The sequence below is a fragment of the Delphinus delphis genome, chromosome 6 (genome assembly GCF_949987515.2).
Source record: "Delphinus delphis chromosome 6, mDelDel1.2, whole genome shotgun sequence".
Taxonomy (NCBI): Eukaryota; Metazoa; Chordata; class Mammalia; order Artiodactyla; family Delphinidae; genus Delphinus; species Delphinus delphis.
The window spans coordinates 3,255,368-3,273,068 of NC_082688.1; positions in this window are offsets into that span (position 1 = coordinate 3,255,368).

A 17,701-nucleotide genomic window follows, 5' to 3' on the forward strand; every position below is an offset into this window, starting at 1 on the left:
AAGCTCTGCCTGACGGCCACCCGTGCTCCCGCGGCAGCTGACCCGGTGGACAGCTACCTGTTGAAGGCAGCTAAGACACGGACGGCGTCGAGGGCCCAGCCCCACCTCAGGCCTGGGGGGACATTTCTTGTGTCATGGTCCCAAATCGTCCCCGTGGGGCCATAGAGAAGCTGGGGCCCAGGGAGGAGTGACCTTGGCCTTCGAGTGGGCAGTGCTGGCAGGGGACTCACGCCCAGGTCTGTCCTGCCTCTGTCTTCTGACCTGGCCTTGCCCAGGGGGGCGATGGCCAGATGGGTGGAGGACCTGTCCTGTCCTCACTTCCCCCTGCCACCCAGAAGGAATGAGACCCCTGCTGGGATCTTACCTGGGCCTGGGCTCCCAGACGACCCTTCGCAATGAGAAAAGAGCTGGGACTGGTGAGGCTCTGTGGTTCACTGAGGCTGGGGCGGGAGCCAGGGAAGCGGAGCTCTCATCACCTGAGGCTCTGGGGCTCCAGGGGCCGGGCCTGGGGCTGTGACTCTCCCCACTCCCCTCCCAGCCCACAGCCCCTCCCGAGGGAGGTGGGAATAAGATGTCCCATGGAGACCCTGTTTCTGTGGCAGCGCTGGGGAGGGATGCGGAGAGACGGGACTCTGACAAAAGGAATAAACCGAGGGTGTGGCAGGACTTCTGCCTTTGGAGCCGTCCTCTCTCCGCGAGCTCAGCCTGGCCTCCCGCCGACACGGCCCCCGCCGCTGCCTCTCCCAGCCCCAGCCTGACCCCAGCATTGCTTCCCCTGCTAGCGGGACTGAATGGGAAAAGAGGGGAGGAGAGCTGCAAGCAGGCTGGCGTGGGACCGGGCCGCCCGCCGCCCCCAGGCACACACGCTGCCTTTGCCCAGAGGCCCACGAGCCGTCCGGCTCTTTGATTTCGGAAGTGAGTTCCCAGGACTGCTGGCTCAGCCTCTCTCTGGGACTGATGCACGGATTCATTTCAGAGTTTCCCCACACCCTCTGCCCGGCTCTCTGGAGGAATGTGCTGGATGCCAGGTCCCCAGCCCCAGGCCCCGTGCGCAGGTAGGGATGGGACAGAGACACGAACACATATGTGGGCCTGTTCACCTCACCCAACGCAACAGCCCTGTGGGCCGAGATGAGGAAACTGAGGCCCAGAGTCTTGAGAGATGTTCGGTGGACAGAGGCAGCTCCGCCTGGCCCGAGGCCGAGCTCACCTGCTTCTGTTCGCTGCCCTGCCCTGTCCGCCGTCAGTGGGCACACAGCACGCTCCTGTGGGGCCAGGCCCCAGCCCTGATCCAGCACTGCCCTTCCAGCCCCCGTCATAGGAGGCAGACCCCACCTGAGTGTGAGTGTCGCGGGCCCCCGGCCTGGCAGGTGGCGCTGGGGTGCCTGGGAGCTTGCTGTGCAGGCGGTGGGTGGGCACGGGCAGCGGTGGGAGGTGGGGCTTGGGAAGGGGGAGAGGAACCTGAAAGCCGGGCAGGTCCAGGAGGCCACACCTGGCCCAGCTTTTGGTGCTGGTGGCCTGGCCCTGCCCTCGTACTTGTAAGATCTGATCCTGGACCTCAGGGAGCACGGAAACCCTCATTCCACAAAGCGGGGAACCGAGGCACAGGGGAGAAAGGGATCGACTCAGCCCAGCTGGCTGGACGCAGGGGCTCCTGATTTCCGCCAGGAGTCCCTCCATTCACCCCGCCTGGGGGCGGGGCTGAGCCTGCTCCTGGGAAAGCTGTCGAGGGCCAAGGGAGCACGACGCAGGTCGGGGGAGCTCCTCTCCTCCTCTCTGCCCCAGCGCCCCTCCATGGGCTGCAAGAGGCCCGGCTGGCCTGGGGCCCGGGTCACAGATGCCTCAGAAGCAGCCGGGTTCAGGAGATGTGGCCTCGTGGCTGGAAGGTGGGCGCCTGGTGGGATGGGAGGGGGTGTGGCTCTGTTGAGGGTTCCGGCGCATGTGCAGGCTTCCCTCTGCTTGCCTCTCTCCACTCAGAGTCCCCCGCTCCCCAAATAGGCCACTGCAGGAGGCATGACCTCCAGGCCTGCCTCAGGCCCCAGCGCAAAACTTCACGCCCACCCCGGCCTGGACCGCTGTCTGGGGAGAGGCAGAGCCGCTGACGCGTGCTGGGGGCCTGAGGGGAGGTACTGGGGGGCACTTCTGGGGTCCCACTGCTTAGTCATCCCAAACATCATGGTCTGGGGTCCGTGAAGCGTGGCTGGACCACTTCTGGGGACAGGAGCCACTGTTTGGTGGCCATGGCTGGGCAGGTGCGAGGTGACTTGTGGTGTCTGACTTCTGCCGTGGCTTGGGAACCAGCACTGGGTTGGGCTGGGGTCACCATCGCGTCCCACCCCAGGGTCTCCAGGGGGCCCCCGAATGGCAGCCGGTCCTCGGGACCCTCCTCCAGGTCTGCAGCAGGATGGGCCCTTCCTGACCTGACCTAAGACAGCCCTTTGTTCTTAATGCCAACAACCACGTTGTTGGCATTAAGATGTCCTTGGTGAACGAAAGGACCGTCTGGAACTCCTGCCTCTAGCTCTTGGGTTTGGTTTTGCCAGTTCAACAGCAGTGCAAGTGCTGGGTGCTGATGGGTGAGAAAGGGAAATGAACTTGGCTCCGGCCCTGAACTGAGAGGCCCTTCGGAGAGCTCACCCTGGTAAGGCTGGTAAGGCTGCACCAGCACCCCGAGGGCTGGAGCAGGGATGGGGGGGCCCTCACACCTGGCTGTGCACGTCTGCCAACCCTGCCACCCTCCTTGGAGGGACATCTTGCACGCACACACTCACAGGCACAGACACACGTGCTCACACACACCCACACGCCCGGGCCCCATGCACTAGCAGCAGCCTCCTGTCCAGGCCGGGCAGACCCAGGCTCCTTCCCGCAGCACTGCCACGTGCCCAGGAGCGGCCTGTGCCTGGTGGGGACACAGGCTCAGCGGCCCCCGGAGGCCGGGCTCCAGGCGGGATGGAGAGCCTCCCGCCTCACTCAGCACAGGCTCCGCCATCTGTCTCCCAGGACGCTGGGGGCGGGTGGACTGCGCGGCCTGTGGTGATAACCACCCACCTGCCTGCAGCTTTCAGGAAGATCTACCACGTGCGGCACCCCCGCCCCCGCCAACAGCCCTGTGGGGAAGCAGGCTGGGGGTCGCAGACCGAGAGCCAGCGCTTGGAGTGCCGGTCAGCTGCCTGCATGGGTCAGAATCCCCGGCAGATTTTTTCAATTCAGATGCCAGAGATCCGCCCGGAACCTGGAGTCTCTGGGCACGCTCAGCAGGGCAGGGGGCTTTGACTTCTTGGAATGTGCTGGAAGACTCTTCCTGCCACACTGACACCTGCAGCTGACCTGCATTCTCGGGCAGCTGTTGGAAAACTAGCATGGCACTCACAAAGGCCATGGACAGGGGCCACGGAGTCACAGCGTGGCCTCTGGTCAGTCGGCTGCCCTCTCTGCCACGTCTGGCCTGAGCCCTCCCCAGGAAGGTGGTCGTGAGGGTCACATGTTAGCCCCGAGTGCCCCCTGAGGGCTTCCTCGCCTCCATCACCTGCTTTGGTGTCCCCAGTGTGAGCCCTGGGACCTCAAGGGGCCCATCACCAACCGCAGACAGGCCCCCTGGAGGGTATCTCCCAGGGCAGCATCCGCCTGCCGGGTCCCGTTCATCCCCTGAATCTACTCGGGCCCACGCACAGGGTCGGTCCTGGCTGAGGGGTCCTGTAAGCAGCCAGGTGCAGTTCACCAAGGTCACATTAAAAGTTAATGGTGGGCTTCCCCGGTGGCGCAGTGGTTAAGAATCCGCCTGCCAATGCAGGGGACACAGGTTCGTAGCCCTGGTCCAGGAAGATCCCACATGCCACAGAGCAACTAAGCCCGTGCGCCACAACTACTGAGCCCGTGCGCCACAACTACTGAGCCTGTGCTCTGGAGCCTGTGAGCCACAACTACTTAAGCCCGCGCGCCTAGAGCCCGTGCTCCGCAACAAGAGAAGCCACCGCAGTGAGAAGACGGCTTACCGCAACGAAGAGCAGCCCCTGCTCATTGCAACTAGAGAAACCCGCGCGCAGCAACGAAGACCTAACGCGGCCAAAAATAAATAAATTTATAAATTAAAAAAAAAGTTAATAGTGACCAGCTGCGTGATGGGACAGCATTCCTGACCTGGGGAGGAAGCTTCTTCCTCGAGTCCAGGAGCGGCTGCTCAGGTGGGGCGAGTGAGACCAGGGTCTGACTTTGGCTGTGGTTGCCCAGAGGCGTCCCCGCACCACTCCACACGGCCACGTGAAGCTGCCACTGGCCTTGCCCTTGAGTGAGGACGACGTGTTCAGAGCGTCTGTAAATAAGGGAAGCAAATGATATCACCAGAGGCCACCCTACCTCCCTACCTCGGCCACCCTACCTCCCCCCTCCACTACCACTGTGGCTGATACCGTGTTCTGCGGTGACAGGATTCCCTAGAAATCCACCCAGTGTGTGGCGTGCCTTTTGGAGGCCCTGCACCAAACTGTATGGGAAGATGGCTGAAGCAACAACGAAAATCATTTCTGCAGACAGCCCTGGAGTCAAAGGCCTCGCTGAGGAGGGGCGCAGCCCCACGGGAGACTCGGTGGTAGAGAGGCTGCAGCTGGGGGAGTGCGGCTGGTGAGGCTCCCGTGGGCGGCCGGGCGCGAGGGCTGGGGTCTGGGCCTCCCGCGCCGACCCCATCCGTGGTCCCCGGGTGGGAGGAGATGCTCAGACATCTGGGCGAGTGGGTGCACGGCTTTCTGAGGCTGCTTTCCTGTGTGCCCGGAGTTGATGGGGGCTGTCCTCTTTCTCCCTCCTCACCTTCCAGGACTGAGGGCTGAAACGATGGCCGAGGACAAAGGAGAGACAGGAAACGGTCACCTGAGGGGCTTTGGGAGCCCTGGGCCAGCTGCCAGTTCCCCACTTGAAGGGGTTTTGCTTCTTCTGCCACCGATAGCTCTCCGGGTAGGCGGCTGTTCCTTTTTCTCACCGATCGACGTCTGGGCTGGACACAGGGCTCCCTTTCTTTCTCTCACGCTCTGTGACATCCCCAAATTCCCATTGGGTGGGCCTGATGATGGATGCTGGGGTCTCAGGGCTGCAACCCATAGATGCACAGACGGCCCTCCAGGCACCGGGGTGCAGCCTCCAATACCGTTTCCTCAGCCCCGAGTCAGCACAGGGGGCAGTTCACCAAGCAGGGACACGGTGGTGCCGACCCTGGGGTCCTGGACCGGGTGTGGGGACAGGTGGGCCCGCCTCCCTGGGACTTACCGTGGGACAATCCCCACTCTACCCGCAGCTTCCCTTTGCCCCAATCCCTGTGCATTTTCCCCACAGACTCGTGTTTATTGCGTGTTTGTTTCTTCCTTGTTCATTGCGTTCCCAACCCCCTGAGACTGAGTGCAGGGTCTGGTCCACCCAGTTCCTGGTTCTTGGAAAGCATCACGCAGAAGTTCATGGGATGAAGAAATGCACAAGCAGGCTCTGGAGATACAGATCGAGAGAGGGCCCACCCTTGAGGCGCTCACTGTTGGGGGGGCACTCGGACGTCCACCCAGGAGGTGAGAACGAGGGCGGTGGGAAGACACGGGCAGGAATAGTCACAGCGACTCTGTTTGTGATCACCCCAAAGGGGAGAAACCCGAGTGTCCATCCACAAACAGCAGATAAGCAAACTGGGATACGGTCCTACTGTGGGATATTCCTCAACAAACGAAAGGAACACCCAGCAACAGAGATGAACTCCCAAACTGTATGAAGAGTAACATGTGCCTGATGTGAATTCCCGTGTGATGCCCCCGCGAGAACAGGAGCAACTGATGATAATGACAGCCGTCGATGAATGCGGGTATCCCTGGGGTGGGGGGCAGGGGGGAGACTGGAAAGACGCTCCAGGGAACTTTCTGGGGGGATGGGAATATTCCATAATTTGGGGTGGTGTTCACATGGGTGCCTATAATTGTCAAAATTTATTCAATCAAAATCTGTGCTTCTTTTGGTATGTAAACTTTTCCTCAATTTTTAAAAAATGTATATCTCAGAAATAACTAAATTTCCTTGCCAATTGCATTATTATGAACTTTCAGCAAATCTTTAACTATGGTCATTTTTAAGTCTTCTGTCATTTACAGACAGTTCTGGGTGTACTCTGATGCTTTTGCAAAAATGTTCCTATAAAAGCATTTCATCTTCAAGGAATTCATGGAAAAGACTCCGACCAGTACAGGTTTCTGGTAACTGACTGTACTGCTGAACTGAATGAACAAGCATTTTCAGAACTCTAATGGAAAACTGATGAATTCGTAACAGTGCTAACAAAAGATCAAGGTGAAAAAAAAATTAATTACATGGAACTGAGTGAACTGATGAGGATGATTATAATTTTTGTGACTTTCTGTTTGAATAAAAAAATAAGAAAGAAAGAAAGAAATCAGGGACAGTGGCTACCTTTGAGGGAGTGGTGACTGGAAAAGAAACATGAGAGGAACTTCTGTGTTCCTGGCAATGTTTTGTTTCTTGATCTAGATGTGAAACACACTCTTCATTTTATGAATTTGCAGGGAGTTGTACACCTATGCTAACTTCTCTGTTCTATATTATTTGTCATTAAAAAGCTAAAGAAATGGCCAAAAAAAGTCTGTTTATGCCTAAAAAAAAAAGGGAAAACAGAGCACACTTAACGTAATATCATCCTTGTTCACCCACCAGCAGGATCTTGCTTATGGAGAGAGCTTGCTTTGACCGGCATGTTCACTTTTATATTCCACTGGTCATTTGAGATTCTGGCCCTGGGTAAGTGTCGAGTCTTTTTTGGTCATCGTCATTTAAAAACTGCTTTATTGGGGCTTCCCTGGTGGCTCAGTGGTTGGGAATCCGCCTGCCGGTGCAGGGGACACGGGTTCGGGCCCTGGTCAGGGAAGATCCCACATGCTGCGGAGCAACTAAGCCCGTGCGCCATGGCTTCTGAGCCTGTGGTCTGGAGCTGTGGGCCACGGCTGCTGGGGCCACGTGCCACAATTACTGAAGCCCGTGCGCCTGGAGCCGGTGCTCTGTAACGGGAGAGGCCACTGCAATGAGGGGCCTGCGCACCACAGCAAAGAGTAGCTCCCGCTTGCGCGCAGCAACGAAGACCCAATGCAGCTAAAAATAAAAAAAAAATTTTTTAATTTAAAAACTGCTTTATTAAGATATAATTCACATACCATAAAATTCACCCATTGAAAGGGTACAATTCCATGGTTTTTCTATATTCACAGAGCGGTGCGGCCATCAGCACAATCTAGTTTTAGAACATTTTCATCACCCCTGAAAGAAACCCTGTACCCTTGGCCATCAGTCCCGAGCCCCAGGCAATGGCCCATCTGCTTACTGTCTCCACAGATTTGCCTGTTCTGGACACACCACATACACAGAGTCACACAACGTGCGCGTTTGTGATTGGCTTCTTCTACTCAGCATAAAGGTTTCAAGATCCGTCGTTGCAGTGTGTGTCGGTACTTTGTTCCTTTTCTTGCAGGATAATATTCCATTGTATGCATTTACCACATTTGTTTATCCATCTGTTGATGGAATTTGAGTTGTTTCCACTTTTCGGCAATCATGGACACCGCTGCTGTACTGAGGACCTCAGCTCCTGCTTTAAAGCCTCTTGTGTGATTCTTGGAGCCCAAGCGTGGCTGATTACAGAGGCTCTGCCTGGGGGTCCCACAGGGGAACCACCCCGCGTCCCACAGTTCGTGACGGCCATGAACCACAGTCTCTGGGGAGCTGCCGTCAGGGGCTCAGACCCCCAGTCACCCTGCTCACTCGTACCTGCGCCCCTAGCCTGACACCCTAGTCTTTAGTCCTGTCATCTGAGGCCTTGGGCAGGTGTCCTCTTCAGGCCTCTCTGCCCAGACTTCCCCATCCGGGAAGGGGAGCCTGAACACATCCCCCTGCCCCACTCTGACCCTGAACCAAAACCCCTCCCTCCACTCCTAGCCCCCCAACCGTGACCCCAGAGTCCATGACCTGGGGCCTTTGGTTGGGGCCCCTCACATCTGTGCTGACCCAGCAGACACATGTTTTTACATCTCTCGGATGGGATTGTGGGATCACATGATACCACTCTGTGGTGTTGACTTGCATTTTCCTGACAGCTGACGATCCTGAGTGTCTTTTCATGTGCTTATTGGCCATTTGTATATATTCCTTAGAGAAATGTCCTTTGCCCTTTAAAAGAAATGGATTTTTTATTTCTTTTTTTTACTATTATTGGGTAGTAAGAGTTATTTATATATTCTAGATACAAGCCTCTTGTCAGATATATGATTTGCCAATATTTTCTCCCATTCTGTCAGTTGTCTTTTCACTTTCTTGGGTCCTTTGACGTATAACAGTTATTAATTTGAAGTCCAAATTATGTATTTTTCCTTTTGTTCCTTGTGTTTTTGGTGTCCTGTCAAAGGAACTATTGCCTGGTCTGAGCTGACAAAGATGTATGCCTATGCTTCCCTCCAAGAGTTTCATAGACATTTAGGTCTCAGTACATTTTGAGATAATTTTTAACGTGTGGATAATTTTTTACACAGATGTGGATACCCAGGGCCGTTTGTTGAAAAGACTATTCTTTCCCACTGAATTTCCTTGGTACCCTTGATAGAAAATCAACTGACCACAAACGTGAGGGTTTGTCTCCAGACTCTCCATTCTATTCCATTGACCTATATGTCTATCCTTCTGCCTGAACCACACTCTCTTTATTGTAGCTTTATGGGAGGTTTTCAAACCAGGATGTGTGAATCCTGAAACTTGGTTCTTTTTAAAGATTGTTTTGGCTATTCCGGATCTCTTGCATTTCCACGTGAATTTTAGGATCAGGTTGTCTGTTTCCACACACACACACAAAGCCAGCTAAGATTTCGATAGGGATTACCTTGCCTCTGCGGGTAAACTTGAGGAGTGCTGTCATCTGAACCACAGTAAGTCTTTCATGTCAAGAACATGGAATGTCTTTCCATTTATTTAATTTTAACTTCCATCAACAAGGTTTTCAAGGTACAAGTCTTGCACTTCTTTTCCTAAATTTATCCCTAGGTATTTTATCCCTTTTACTGCTATTATAAATGGAATTATTTTCACTTGTGGATTGCTCATTACAAGTGTATGGAAATATCATTGATATATATTGATCTGGTATCCTGCCACATTGCTGAGCTCCTTATTAGTTCTACCAGTCTTTGTAGTAGTGGGTTCCTTGGGATTTTCTACGCACAAGATCATGTCATCTGCAAATAGAGATCGTTTACTTTTCCCTTTCCTTTCTGGATGACTTTTATTTCTTTTTCTTACCTAATCGCTTTGGCTAGAACCTTCAGTGCAATGCTGGATAGAAGTGGTGAGAGTGGACATCCTTGTCTTGTTCTTTATTTTAGGCAAAAAGCATCCAGTCTTTCTGCTTTAAGTATAATCTTCTCGGTGGGCACTGTGGTTATTTTTAAATGGTGCCAAAACAAAGTCTTCCTTCACTCTGTCAACAAATCTTTCAGCAACCACGAGTCTCCAGAGCCCCTCGTTCTTCCTGTGCTTCCCCACGCTCCCCCACTACCCTCCTCTGTCCTTGCCTCCTCAAGATTTCAAACGAAACCCACCAGTTACTTCCTACATTGCTCTCAATCCTTCAGCTAGTTACGACCTCAGGACCAACCTGAGTGCTTAGTGCCTACGTCCTCAAGGCAGAAGAACCTCCAGTCCACTAACTGGGGTTCTCCTTGGGGGATCGAAAGAGCAGCACACAAACACCGACAATAGGCATTCAGATGGCCCCTCCTTTTGGACTTGGGGCTGTATAAATCCTTCAGGAGTGCGTTGCTAGACGGACGGATGAAAAAATGGTGGAGCATGTGTTCTGACTGAACCACCATCAAGTGTCAGGAGGAGAAACGGAATCTGGGAGCAACACTGACTCTGGCAGAGTTTTTATTAAAATTCATGCAAGTTCATTTGTTCAATGAATATCTATTACACACCACTCCCATGCCAGGCACTGGGGAAACAGGAGTGAAGGAGACGGACAGAAGACCTGCTTCTGGCACATAAGCCTCGTGGGTTGGGAGATTTGCATCCATCGGCCCCGTCAGGGCCTGTTATCTGAGGACGCAGCACCTTCTCTACTAGTCATCTGGGCCGGGCAGGGCTGGCTTCTCCCAGCTGAGTCAGGTTTGCCAGAGGACTTGCATTACTAGGGACCTGCTATGTGCCTGTGCCTTACTGTGCCCAGGACACTGACCTTGGGAAGGGTAGCTGGCAGAGTAAGAAAGGCAGGAGGATCCACGCTCTGTCTCATCTACACTCTGACGTGACCCTGGACCTGGGGCTGGAGTGGGGTCTTTGCTGGAACAAAGGCTGGTGGACACCAGAGCTGAGGGCCGAGAGCCATGGGTCCAAGCTCCGGCCTCTGTCACCTGGAAGAGATGGTGTCAGAAGAAGGTGAAGATTAAACATGGTTCCTTAACTGTAGACACGTATTTTGCTCTGTCCATCTGGGCTCTAAACAAGCCTGCGGATTCATGCTGTACTAACTGCAGGGTTTCACGTGGAGCATGATAATGGAGGCGCACGCGCGCTGATAAATGATGAGTGAAATTGATTCTGGATGCGCTGATAAGTGAGGTTTCTGGTGCCCAGGGCCCACGTGGGAAGCAGGGCTGACTGACAGGTGTGGCACCTGCAGAATGACCCCTGGCGACCCCGGGACATCCCGGATCCCGGCTTTGTGCTCTCTCCATGGCCACGGCCACAGTGCTGTGTTGCAACCTCCCCATCCCCCTGGGCCAGCCGGCCGCTGAAATGTGACAGCCGTGCCCAGCCAGACGGGGCCACCATATGATTCTGGGCCAGCCTCCCTTGTCTCCATGTGGCCTGTGCCCTGGAAGGAGCTGCTGGGATGGAGTGATGGCCCAAGCCAGGGACATCTGTACCATTGTGGTTTAGAGCATCCATCCATGTCCTGGGCAGGAAGCTGGGGGGCAGAGAAGGCAACCCAGACGGGCCCCCGGAGGTGTGCGCCCACGCTGTGGGCCCCAGGAGGAAAGAGCGTGCCCATGAAACCCCACACTCCAGCACGTGGCACACACCACCCAACTAAGACCTCCCCCATTCTGGTCTCACCTTCACTGTCTGTCAATGGCAGCAAGAAATAATATTTTCTGAGATCCTTTTCTCCTCCTGAAGTCTCAGAAAACCAACAAGAGTGACAGGAGTCCACCGGGATCCCCTCGAGGTGCGATTTTCCTGGCATTGGGTTAAATGGGGTTGCAGTTAGCTTTTTTATCTTTATGTACGTGTGTGTCTTGGTGTGTCTCTGTATGTGTGCGTCCGTGTGTGTTCATGCATGTGTGTGTGCGTGCCTGCACACATGTCTGCTCTAGTCACCAAGCCCAGCCCTTGCCGTCTTGATTTGATGAGCAGAGCGACCACAGAGCATCTTCTCCCCTGGCTCAGGGGCCTTAGTCTGTGCATTCTAAAGGTCAGAGCCAATTTCTATTAATTTCATGGGGTGTCCTCGTGCGATTCTTTTAGCAGAAAGTCTGGCTGACCTCAGACATTGTCACCATTGTGCTGGTGGTGGCTGCACACCACGGAGAGCACCTTTCTTCTCCTTTGGGACGAGAAGAATAGGGCTTCACTGTATAGGGATGAGGGCTGTGAGAGGCTTTGATCAAAGAGGCAGGGCCACCGGGAGATGTATTTAAAGGATTTATTATAAGAATTTGCCCTGATGCAGTCGTGGGAGCTGGTGACACAGTCTACGGGGGGCTCTGGCTTCCGTGTCTACTGGTGGCACCTGAGGTCAGCAGGCAGCCTGTCGGGAAGGAGCGATGGACGTTGGGTGGAGAAGCAGGACACCTGGAAAACTGCTGGGAAACTCCAGGGTGATCTCACAGCCATGGCCTCCAGCTTCAACGCCAGGTGCCCTGCGGGAGATGCTGGAGGCCTTCCTCAGGAGCTGAACACACACCTGGCCCAGGAGTCGGAGCCTGGGGAGGAGTTGGCAGGTGCTGAATTGACCGCCCGCGCCCTCGAGGTGCGCCAGAAGATCAGACAGCCTATGCCTGGGGCCGACCTTCCACTGAAGCCTTCCGATCCTGGCCATGACTGCTCTTAGGGATCAAACCAACCCATGGCCGTGCAGAAAAGGGCAGTAACGCAGCTCAGGCAGGGGACACAGCAGAAATCCACTGCCATCCACCCTGTCAACCTGGCATCTGTACCAAGTTCATCAAAACAGACTTAGTGCCTGAATAGACAGCAAGGTCCATCCCGACGATCTCGTGTGAGGCCACCAACCTCTGTAAAATTGAAAACACACTAACCTTCTCCCTAGAGTGGGTACAGGGGCCCATTCGTCCCCTCTGGGGCTGTTCGTTCCTCTTACCGCTGAGCCACATGCCCCTTTTGTCTCCTGTGACTTAAACACTGAGTGTATTACTTGCCTATATCTGCGTGACACATTCCCCGAAACTTGGAGGCGTCATCGATACCCCTGAGGACAGGAGTCTGGGGTGGCTTGGCTGTGGGCCTCCACCCAAGGTCCCACAGAGCTGCAGTCAGCGGCCAGCAGGTGCTGTCTGCTCTGGAGGCTGGACGGGGGGAGGGCCTTCTGTTACCGAAACAAACTCGGCCCTACTCGCCTGCATATGCAGTAAAGCCAATCTACTGACACTGGGTTGTGGTAAAGGAAAGTGCAGCATTTATCGTCAAGGTGCCAGACAAGGAGAGCGGGTGGCTTGTGCTCAAAAGCCCTGAGTTCCCAGAAGTGTTTCAGCAAAGCATTTTTAAAGGACAGGTAAGGGAGGGGGGCCCCAGGGTGTCTGAAGAAGCTCGTGCACAAGTCCCGATTAGTTGATGGTGAGGTCACAGGGTGGTGTCAAAGGGGCTCACATCATCAGTCCTTAGGCCCCAGTAAGTGTAGGGACTACGTGCTCATGGTCATCTGGTCGTTAATTTCTTCCATCTGGTGTGGCTTTAGCGTCTGTAAAACAACTCGGGAAATGTGCCTCAGATACTATTGGCTGGGTACTTCAGAGGAGATGCAACAGAGGATAGAGGGGAGGGGGTGTGTTCCAGGAAGGGCCCAGAGGGTCCTGCTCAGTGACGCTCCCACGCGCACCTGCATGGCCGTTGCCTTGAGTGGTCAGGTCCTTGCCACATGAGCTTCTCCGAAGGGCAGTTTGCATCCCTCGGAGCGAGGGCTCCAAGAGACTGAGGGGCCAGAATGGTGGAGGCCACATCTTCTTGTAAGTGGAATCTCAAAAGTGACAACCCACCCCTTTTGCCAGACTCTATCCATTCGTTGGAAGTGAGTCACTCATGAGCCCTCGCTCGAGGAGAGGGTGTTACGTAAGGCCGTGAATATGGAGAAAAGGGGATCAGCTTTGAGGCTGCCCACCCCCATCTGAGACAGACAATTAACTGCTGTTAACACAACTTAGGTTAGAAGTGGGGACATGGGAGCCGGGAGGTGGGAGAACATTTGGTTTATATGTATACAACACGTGTATATCTAGATATGCAATAAATACTGTGACAATTACACCTCCTTACCTGCAATGGTTATGTGGCCAGAGTGCGTATTCACAACAGCCTCGCCCACACCATCTCTCATCCCTCTGCCCTCCCCTTAGCTGGTAGGGTTCCTTGCCTGACGCATGGCCCAAATCTTCTTTCCCGAAGTGTCTGGACCATTAAAATTGCCCCTGTGTTAGCCTGTTGTTGTTTTCTGTTTTAGTTGTGGTGCTTTGAGCATCTCAAGAAGGCAGATGCCTCGGAGCTGGGTCATTGAGTTTCTAGAGCCCCAGGGCCTCCCAGATGGACGGAGCCCCAGCCCCAGGCTGCCCCGGGGGATCTGCAGCTGGGTCTGCAGAAGGGATCTGACCCACGGCCACCTTCCTTCCAGCTCCTCTTGGCCGGGGTCATCTCGGGAAGTTTCCCCCCCCTGGGGAGAAGCTCCGGCTCCAGGCAGAGGCTGTGGCTGCTTGCCCCGGCCCCGTGGAGCACCAGCCACCCCTTCCGGCTTCCGCACCGCTGGCAGGGATCCGTCCAGGTGTTCCCTCCATCCTTCATCCATTCCTGGAGCCATTATGGATCCGGTGCTGAGTTCTCGAATGCCAAGTGAGAACAAGACAGGCTGGGTGGCTGCATGATGGAGCCCAGTCCATGGGGAAGTCGATGCACCCTAAATGATTTAGGGCATAAGTCTGCTTCGTGGGCAGCAAAGGCGTGGACGCAGTCCAGAGCGCAAGGCCTCCCGGGAGGGAGGGCCCTTCTGATGGGTGTCAGGGAGATGGTCTCCGAGGCAGGGCCCAGGGTAGGGCCTGAGAGTGGGGATGAGCTGCCCCAAGCCTGCGTTCTAGTAGCTGGAATGGACCATGGGGAGGTGGAGAGGGTTCCTGTAGGTCTGGACCCATCCAGACAGTGGGGACATCAGCGGGCGGGGCACACCACTTTCTCTCTTGGCCATCCCAGGAGGGAGGGTGTCCACTTCACTGCTCACACCAAAACCTGCGAAATTCCCTTTTCTGACCCTCTGAGATGCTCATTCACCAGGACCAACTGCGTGGAGCCTGGGGACCCGCAGTGTGACCAGCGAGGGCGAATCTGAGGCAGACGGCCCAAAGCTGCTGGTGGGGACACCCGGGCAAAGACCGTGGGACCCTTGAGAGGGAATGTGTGCCCTCCCAGCCAGGCCGGAGCCGGGCTCTTCGGCCAAAGCCGCTTCCTTGGGAAGAAGTGAAGAGCAAATCTGAGGGAAGAGGCCCTGACGCTTGGACAACCCCGTTTCTGGACGTGACCCCGTGCAGAGAGCAGGAAGAGCCCCCAGTGTTGTACAGTGACTTTGAGAGGCCGAGGAGAGGGGCCGCTCTGGGCTGCACCTGTGAAGCCGATTCAGAACCAGCAGTGGTCCCCTCCCAGGCCCTGCTCATCGGGCTGCGCAGGGAGAAGCGTAATTAAGGCCCGTGCAGCTGCAGGATTAGTGATCCAACCCGGGAAGCCTGGGTTTTCATTAGTAATTAGGCCCCTTCTGCAGAGCCGTGCTAAACAGACAAGGGCGCCACGACCTTAGTCCCCAGAGGGATGGTGACACAGCCTGTCTGTTTTGTGGAAACACCGATGGCTTCTGTCACAGCTGTTTGGATGAAGGGACACTGGTGAGAAGTTCGGCCAGAAGGAGGGTGCAGGTCTCTGCTCCTGGGCACCGGGCACTGAAGACTCAGCTCCCGAATCCACCCAGAGCCTGCAGTGGCAGATGTAGTGGCTTTTCTGGGGCGAGTGCACAACCAATACAGTGACAAGCTGCCTGGAAGGTGCGTGGAGCCCTGCAGAGGCCTCCCTGGCTCCACAAGACGCAAGAGTTGGGGAAGGAGCAGCCCGTAGGCGCCCACACCAGACGCCAGGGAAGTGGGCCATCAGCCCCTATGCTGGGCGTCGAGGACCCCACGGCCGAGCTGCCGTGTTCTGTGTAAATCACCCTGTGTCGTCAAATCACAGAATTTTCCAGCTGGCCCACCCTGGAGACCAACTCCCCCAACCTCCTGCTTCCCAAAAAGGGCAGCTGAGGCCAAGGGCAGCTGTGCCCAGAAGCTGGTGGCCAAGCCGGGACCAGGGCCCGGGGTTCCTGGTTCTCTGAGCTCTTCCTGAAGCTCTCATGAGATGCTGACAGTCACGAGCCCTTACTGACAAGGACATGGAGTGAGTTTCTCCAGGAGGACTTCTTTTGTGGTTTTGAAAAAGCTCAAAGTCACGACGCCCTGGAACCCCGTCTAGACGATGCTGGCTCTGGTCTCCTGAGGGTGCAGCTCTCACCTCGGCCATGGCCCCCAAGTCTCCACCCCAGAGGCTCACCTCTCGGCTCCTGCTGGGCCCGCAGACCCCCAGTGCCCCCTCCCCGGCGGGCTGCCCAGGCCTCGGCTCTCCCACCTCCTCCCTCCACCCCAGCACCGGTAAGTGGGACATGCAATTCACGGGTAGTTAAGGCCATGCACGGGGCACTAACCTTCCTAGCGAACACCCGAGGGCGGGTCGTGGGCTGTTGTTTTTCTCCATTTCCCAGACGTTCAGCCCATAGGAGGGACCCTGTTAGCTCTTGTCCATTTTTTAGGAGCTGCAGGTACCGGTCTGTGCCAGAGGAAGTAGAGGTCCACTGGGACAAGCTTTCTGTATGTGAGGTGAGTTCTAGGGCTTTGCTGTACGATACCGTACCCACTTCACTCTAGGGTACCACGCACTTTAAAATACGTGAAAAGGACAGATGTCAGGTTGTGTTCTTACAAAACGAACAGATCACAGGGAAGTCTGGGGAGGTAACGGGTATGTTTAGTACTTCGGTTGTGATGGTATCACGGGTGTCTGCATACGTCCAAACTCATCAAGATGTAATTCACACACACACACTCCTGTGTATAACCAGCAATGACCTCCTCTGAGCACATTGCCCCATACTCTGTAATAACCTGCATGGGAAAAGTACCTGAAAAAGGAATGAATATGTGTCTCTGTATAACTGAATCACTCTGCTGTACACCTGAACCTAACACAACATTGTAAACCAGCCATACTCCAATAAAACTGAAAGATCAAAAAAATTTAAACATTACATAGGGAAGAAAACAGTTGTCTACATTAAATGTGCACGTGTTTGGATATCAGTTACACCTCACTAAAGCTGAAATTGTTAAAGAAAGCAGATGGAGGCCTGTGATGCCTCTGGCACCGTTGGCGGACACACTCTTAGGACAGAGAGGTGAGTGGAACTCTTGCCAGACGTCGTCCCAAGAACATGGGGGCCTGATGCCTGATGCCTGGGTCCCATTCACCTCTGCACCCTGAGGACCTTCTCCTGCCCCCTGCCTGCCCTGAGGGAAGCGGGTCTGAAACCAGAAGATTGCATTTGAGTGCCAGCTCAGCACAGCCCTCGACGTTTCTGAACCTCACTTTTCTCCTCTGCGTAATGCGTCCGTTAGCTAGACATCTCCCCTGACTTCATGGGCTTATCGAGAGGAAGAAGCCAGCCGGGGCTGACATTACAACGTTGCTGGCCACTGTCACCTGGGCCCTGTACGCATCACTTTCTACATCTGAGATGTGGTCACCATTGTTCCCATAAACGGATGGGGAAAGCGAGGCTCAGAGAAGTGAAGGCACTTACCCGTGGTCCTGCAGAGGTGGCTGGGCTAGGATTCAGCCCACAGTCTGGTCTATTTAGCTCCAAAGTGTGACAGTAACTGTGACAGTGAACAGGAGAGGGTGCCCTGAGAACAGAGGACACACACACACACACACATCTGCTTGCCCCTCTTCCCGATAACTCATCATGGGGCATAACTGCTCTCTGAGTTGCCTGAAATAAGATGAAGAACTTTCCATGTGAGGTTCTTTGTGCTGAAAAGAATGATTCCAAATGGGGAGTAACTGGCGGTCCAGGGCTCAGTTCTTGCGGTTGAAATGAAACGTGCTGACGTGTCAGAGGAGCAGAAATAAAACTACCGAATGTGAGACCCGGAGCAGGTAATGAGGACAAATCAGCAGGTTTTAGAAACGAAATTCAATCGTGTGTCTGTAGCTGCAGCCCACGGGTGGCCCACACAGCACGAAGGGGGGCTGGAGCATGGGGTGTAGGGTCAGCCCCAGGGGGCGGGTTTACCAGAACCTGTAAGAGGGACCTCCTCGGACCCTCGGA